This window comes from Biomphalaria glabrata, chromosome 6 (assembly GCF_947242115.1).
Source record: "Biomphalaria glabrata chromosome 6, xgBioGlab47.1, whole genome shotgun sequence".
In the NCBI taxonomy this organism is placed as follows: Eukaryota; Metazoa; Mollusca; class Gastropoda; family Planorbidae; genus Biomphalaria; species Biomphalaria glabrata.
In genome coordinates, this window is record NC_074716.1 from 32,844,159 (window position 1) to 32,851,340 (window position 7,182).

Sequence of the window (7,182 nt, forward strand, 5' to 3'; positions counted from 1 at the left end):
TTATAGAATTTCTTTCTATAGTTGGCTGAAGTTGCTCCGTATTGGCGCAGTAGAGCTTCCTTGATATCAGAGTAAGTGCTGCGTTCATTGATGGACAGTTATGAGCAAATGTTGACAGCTTTGCCAGTCAAAAGGGTGAGGAGTGAGCTCGACCAATGTGCTTCAGGTAGACCGGATGTTGTAGCTATTTCTTCAAATCTTATGAGATACGAGTCCATATTGTCAATGTTTTCGTTGAAAGCCGATATTTTGTTCATTAATCTGTATTTGTCAAACATACTTGAGTGACCTTGAATTGGAATGCTTTCTTTATTTTGCCTTTCGAATTCCATTTTTTCTTTTTCGTGTTGTCTTTGCTTTTCGGCGTCTTGCCTTTGTTTTTCAGATTCTTGCCTTTGTTTTTCAGATTCTTGCTCTTGATATTCTTTTTCTTCTTGTTTCTCTGCCCACTGGTCTGGCTTTGAAATTTGCTTTTCTTTGGCAAATTCTATTAATTCGAAGAATCGTTTTGTTCTAGCACTGGAAGCCATATTTAATTTTTTTGTTAGTTTCTTGTATTGGAGCAAAATGTTCGATATCTGATTTTGGCTTATCTCAGGTATAATAATAATATAGATCTAGTGACAAAGTTCTTGAAGCCTCAATTTGCTAATAAATTCTTGACAGTAGACTTGTAGTTACTGGAGTCGTATGATTGATGTATAGATCTATTGAGCCGATGTACTTTTTACTGGTTTAACAGTTGGTTAAATCTGGTCTTCTGTTTACTTTGTGCTGCACATATGATTATTTACTGGTCTTCTTTATAACGCCAGTTATTTGATTTACTGGTCTTTTTGATAACGCCAGTTATTTGATTTACTGGTCTTTTATATTGCCAGTTATTTGCTTTACTGGTCTTTTTTATAATGCCAGTTATTTACTTTACTGGTCTTTTTTATAATGCCAGTTATTTGATTTACTGGTCTTTTAATAATGCCAGTTATTATGTATATTGGTCTTATTCCTTTTGCCAATTACATATAATAATAGATTTCGTGAGTTAGACGTAACTCTAACGAAAATCTTTATAAAAGAATTATCGATAACCAACTGACCTGTTAAACACAGAAATTCTGTCCTCCGTTAAATAAGAATGAAGTTCCTTTGAAGAGTTTTAGAAATTGGTCCTAGATCTTGAATAAATTTCGTTAAAAGTCGTCCGTGAACTTTTATTAGTCGGAGAGTGCCAGATGTGACAACATTTTGATGGTATGATGTGTTGTCATGCCGGGGATTTTACTTGAATTCAATAGTTAACAAAACTGACGATCTAGACTCACAAATTAACGATTCTTTGATAAAACAAAACTCTGGAACTTTATTCAAATATAACGTAAGTACAGTTTATGTACAAATTACAAATCAATGAGCATGAAACATATTACAAAGGCTTTTCAAACAGAGCTCTTAGAAACGTGACTGTCTACAAGGACATTATTTATTCGACTCCCTTTACCTTCTTACTACCGCCAATTCTCTGGCGCTAACTCTTTTCAAAAATGTCTTTGTTTAAATTCAAATCAACCAATAGATTTTAAACATACTAATTACGTCCCTTGGGTAAATCCTGACTTGAATGTCAAGTGTCTAAATTTGAGGATTAAATCCCGAGACTCATGTCGAGGGCTTATATTACTTTCAAAAGTGAAATGTACAAACAATTCTATAATGTAATCTGTGACAAGGAGGAACATTTTGAAAAATACAAACAATTAGACAGAATGTCTCCATTTGACGAGAGCCAGAATGAGTGTATTGACTTATATCTAATGAGATTTGAGGATATAGCAACAGCATGCAACCTCCCACAGACAGAATGGGCAAGAAGCCTCATGGGGCGCTTAAAAGGGAAAGCCATCAACATCTGTCTTCAAATGAGAGATGAAGAAAGAAAAGAGTACGTGGCCGTGAAGGAGGCGTTGCTGAGACAGTTTGGCTCCACAAGTTACGAATACCGAAGGAGATTGAAAGAGTCGACACCTCCACCGAATGACGATCCACAAATATTCGTGACCAATATGTCAATTTACTGTCAAAAGTGGATCACAAATATGAAACCCTCAGAGAACACATCATAATGGACGCTGTGATGGAAGCTTACAATAATAATGTGAAAACTTACGTAACAGAGAGAGAGCCAAAGACCATCAGCAGCCTGATAGCACAACTAAGGCAGTATAAGGCCGCACACCCAAGGGAAGTGTTAGCTAGAGAAAACCCAACTGCGGCATCAGCCTTTATTGTGAACAACGCTGCAAGAATGCGGACTCCAAGCCCTCTATATAGAAGAGAGAACGCTGACAAGAGCCCAACATATACAGGAAGAAGAGAGAAAGATAAAGAAATAAGCCCAACATTCAAGTCTACATCCATGGATGGTTGGAGATGAAATTTGTTATCATTGATTTGAAAGCTAGATTAAACCCCGCACACATACAAGAATTTATTACAGTCTTTGTGACATTATACTATACAAATCTACATCAGTTGACATTTGGAATGAAATGTGGGCCCAATTTTTTAACTTTAAAAAAAATGTCTAACATACAAAGCCTGAAAATAACACAAAAACTAAACGATAATTATATTTTTATTTCATGCATAGCTTAATGTCGGCATGTAAGATCTTTGCATAGATCTTCGATAAGCAACGTCTATGTAATGTAAGAACTTATGGAATAAAATGTTCCCAACTCAATTCAGAGGTGACTCAGTGACATGAATATATTTTGACTGTTTTATTAATTTTCAGCTATTGAAGTGTTAGGCTGACTTTTTTAGTGTCTTCCTTTAAACCCGAGTAAGAATTTTGGTTTTGATTTAATTTGTCGTGCTAAAACCTGAAGGTTGAGTGAGGTCACAATATTTTTCAAACTCATAATATTTAAGCCAATCCATTGCATTTGTCACCCTTTCACCCGAGTACAACATTGAAGCTACGTTTACAGCTTGGAGCTCTCAATGTTGTACTATTTTTAAAATGCTATAGTTACACTAAATATACTTGTGGTGTTACAGTATAAGTTTGGAAACCTACTCCAGTTAGCCATAGAAAGAAATGATAAGGTATCGTTAACTTTTGCATCAATCTTTCTTCGGGTGCCATCTAAAGATGACATGCTGATGAAGGTTCCCATTAGAAGAGCAAACGCCTAGATCCAGACCCATTTCACGAATAGCTCTACATGACTTGATAAAGAATGTCTTTGTGTGATTGGATTTAACAGAGGGCCACAAAAATGTCTTTTTTTACATCGCATTATTGATATGCTTAGTTCACTATAGAAATACACGCCCCTGAGTGTGTCAGGCTGCCATTCAGAAGACGGCTAACTTCAGACAGCTTGGGTTTTGGTTCCCTTGGCGTTGATCCCAAAATTGAAGGTTTCTCGACAAATTCTCGAGGTCATGATTTTTTTCCCTATGAATAAGGCTATTCCTTCCCAACGTCACTGGGTTCCCTTTCACTGATGGAGTTCTTAGTTTCCCCCTTTATTCATAATTCATTGGCCTCCTTCAGTCGTGAAACAGCTACGGTTCATTTCGAATACTTTTTCATATGGCTGTGGAGCCCTATTTTGGAGAGACACTCCCGTCCACATATATTGCATGTCAAGGTAGCTTTCGCTTTGGTGGTAGAGGAGCTTGCCATTTTCCGTGTGGCACGCTTTTCTTCAAGAATCGAGGCCCATGTTTTCTCACTTTCTATAGCTTTCTTGGTCACCATCTCTCTCCAACTAGTGCGGTCTAAGGCTATGTCTTCCCAATGGTCAGTATCAATTATTACTGATTTTAAATCCCTTTTTATCACATCAACGTAACGGAGGTGGGGGCGACCAGTTTTTCCTGAGCCAGACGCAAGTTGCCCGTACAGAATGATTTTTGGGATGCGATTGTCCTCCATCCGGCGAACATGTCCGAGCCAGAGCAGGCGGCGTTGCCTGAGGACCGTAAAGATGCTGGGAAAACCCGTTCTCGCGAAGATCTCAGTATTGCACACTTTTTCTTTCCATGTTATTTTTAAGATCCTTCGAAGACAGCGCAACTGGAATGAGTTTAGTTTCCTCTCTTGTTTTGTGTAGGTTGTCCACGACTCACTGCCGTACGGTAGCGTGCTAAGAACGCATGCCTTGTAGACCTCCATTTTTGGTCGCTTTGGTGAAATTCTGATTTTCCCAAACTCTTGGTCGGAGTCTAGCGAAGGTTGATGCGGCCTTCCCTTTGCGTTTTTTTTAGCTCTTCTTCTAGTGACAGGTCGTCTTGAATTGTAGATCCAAGGTAGCAGAATTCGTTTACGGCATCTAGCTTGTTATTGTCAATGAGGATGGAGGGTGGTGCTGTAACAGGTGGTCCCATGACTTTAGTTTTCTTTGTGCTAATGTTTAGGCCATACTCTTTGCAAGCCTTAGAGAAGCAGGACATTAGTGACTGAAGCTCCTCTTGTGAGTGTGCCACTACCGCTGCGTCGTCCGCGAAGAGCATATCTCTTATTAGGGTGGTTCTGGTTTTAGTTTTGGCCCTCAGTCTAGCAATATTCAGAAGTTTGCCATCAACTTCAGTACTTCCTTTCTTTTTAACTTTAATACAGTACTTTGTTTCATTTTAACTTGATTCGGTGCTTCTTTTTTTTTTACAAAGCTTATTTCAACTCACTCTGTCTGCCTGTCTGTCTGGTAAAATAAAAGTTGGCACACGTCATTTCTCCAACAAGTGCGGTATCAAACAAGGGAAAGAAATTGTAATTGACTGAAGTGGTGGTATAATTTAAATTAGCCCCCTTTACCAAGGGCGTAGCCGAGGATTGGGGTTCAACACCCTCCCTCTCCAAATGAAATTTCCCCTACGCAAGGGGGTGGAATTTTGTGACTGATTTTTGCTTTGATTTTGATTATTTTAGGTGAGATTTTTATGTTAAGCCATCACTTGCCCCAGTGCACCGGGGGGGGGGAAGAATTTGAGTTTAAAATCCCACTCCAGTGGGGTTTGAGGTTAAAACACCTCTCTTCTATAAAACAAAATTTAAAAAAAAATACAAACGACAGTCCCCAATTTCCATGAGCGTAGCCAAGGGGGATTTTGAGCTTAAAACATCCATCCGAAATTTTTTAATTGATAAAACCCCCCTCTTCAATATAAGACTAAAGCAATACAACAGTCACCCGATACTATGAGCGTAGCCAAGAGGGGTTTTGTGTTTTAACACCCCCTCCAGTGGGCTTTAAGTTACAAAAACCCAGAGGGTTTTGAGTTTAAAACCCGCTTCAGCGGGGTTCGAAGCTAAAAACCATTTTTCAATATAAAATTAAAGCAAACTACACACACAAAATTTAGTTAGCGTAGCCAATAATTAACCCCTTCCCTTTCAGAGGGCTTTAAGTTTAAAACGTCCTCCATATGGTTTTGAGTTAAAATAAACCATCTACAGATAGTTTTGAGGTTAAAAAAAACAATTCTTCAATATTCTTTGTTTTAAATAGAGGAAATAGTGCTTGGTGGCGGGCTCCGCTCCGAACCCGCTGTGAGCTCCTCCAGAGCCCCTGGCTTGCAAGGTGCGGGTGGTTACACACACACACACACATTATATATTGTTACGTATTTCTGAATCTTCTGGCTAAATGTACTAGTAGACACACAAATAAAAACACTGCAAAGAACTTGACGACTAAACTTTCAGTTTCATATAACTTTAATGACTATTAACTCTAACAATTCGTTACTGTAACATGTAGCGTAGAAGACTGTACAATATCTGTCAGTTTACAGTTAACTATACTTCGTTGCAATTCATCTCTTCACTTCGTTGCAATTCATCCCTTCTCAACTTTCCTCGAGCCGTATTCCACAGAACAGACCAACGACACACTTCCCAGTGTCGCTCCAGGTCTCCCAAAGCTGAACCAAGTCGTACTCAAGTCTACCGAATCAGAGCCGCACACGTCTTACATCGACTGTATCGACTGTAACGGCTCAAGTCCACTGTAGTTCGCTGTATAGACTTTAACGACAGTAGTCCACTCCAGTTAACTCTACCCTAGTTAACTTGCATCGAGTCGTACACATTTCTCTTCCACAGAGCCGCACACGTCTTACATCGTCTGTATCGACTGTAACGGCTCACTCACGACTCCATACGACTGACTTTCACATTAACTTTCTGGCTTATATAGAGTCCCTAATCGCTTCTCCAAAGTTGCACAAACACTCCTAGTATTCTCTGGAATAACATGTCAGGAAACGTCACATCCTGTCTTTATTTATACACGTAGATTCCAGAAAACACTCGCTGCAGTGTCATCAAGTCGGGGTCACACGTAGTGACCTTTATCTGTCACTGTTCATTAGTAACTGTCCCCCTACTTAGATCTGTTCGTCCCCTGGAACAACACGTGTGGACATGTCACATCCTGTCTTTGTTTGTACATGTAGATTCCAGGGAACACTAGCTGCTGTGTCATCTCGCCGGGGTCATACGTTGACCTCTACCTATCACTGTTCATTTGTAACACTGCCCCCTTCTTAGATCTGTTCGTCCCGAACAGATTCTACTTCATCACGATACTGATAAAATCGATCGACGATCAAGTAGGAAGCTTTGGTGGTTGCCCCCTTCTCAGAGATGTTCTTTCAATCTGGCAGTTGTCCATCTTCTTTCCATAGAAGAATGGGAGCCAAATCCTCATTTTTCAGCAGTTCCTCACAAATGTTTTCATCAATCTTGATATGGAAACATCGACCTTCAGATGACTACATTGGGCACTCTTGTCGAGAAAATTCATCAGCATTCTAACGAGTTCGTGCTTCACTGGCTGAGTTTTACATTCTCCAGCATCTTTTTACAGAGCTTCTTCAGAGATACACAGGTTCATAACAGTACAGCAATATTCACATGTTCTTCTTACAACAGCAACTGACTTTGGGTTTGTACAATGCCTGTTGGATTGATCTTCTCGTACAGTTTTATTAGTGCAGGTGGGGGTTTATCAGTGGGAGAAGTGGTGGGCTTGTTTTCTAACAACATGGGCTATGGAGTTTCATAAATGCAGGTGGGGGTCTATCAGTGGGAGAAGGGGTGGGTTTGTATCTCGATCTTGTTGGAGCCATCCACGTTGCACTCTGCATATGTCGCTTTCTCCGCCTCCT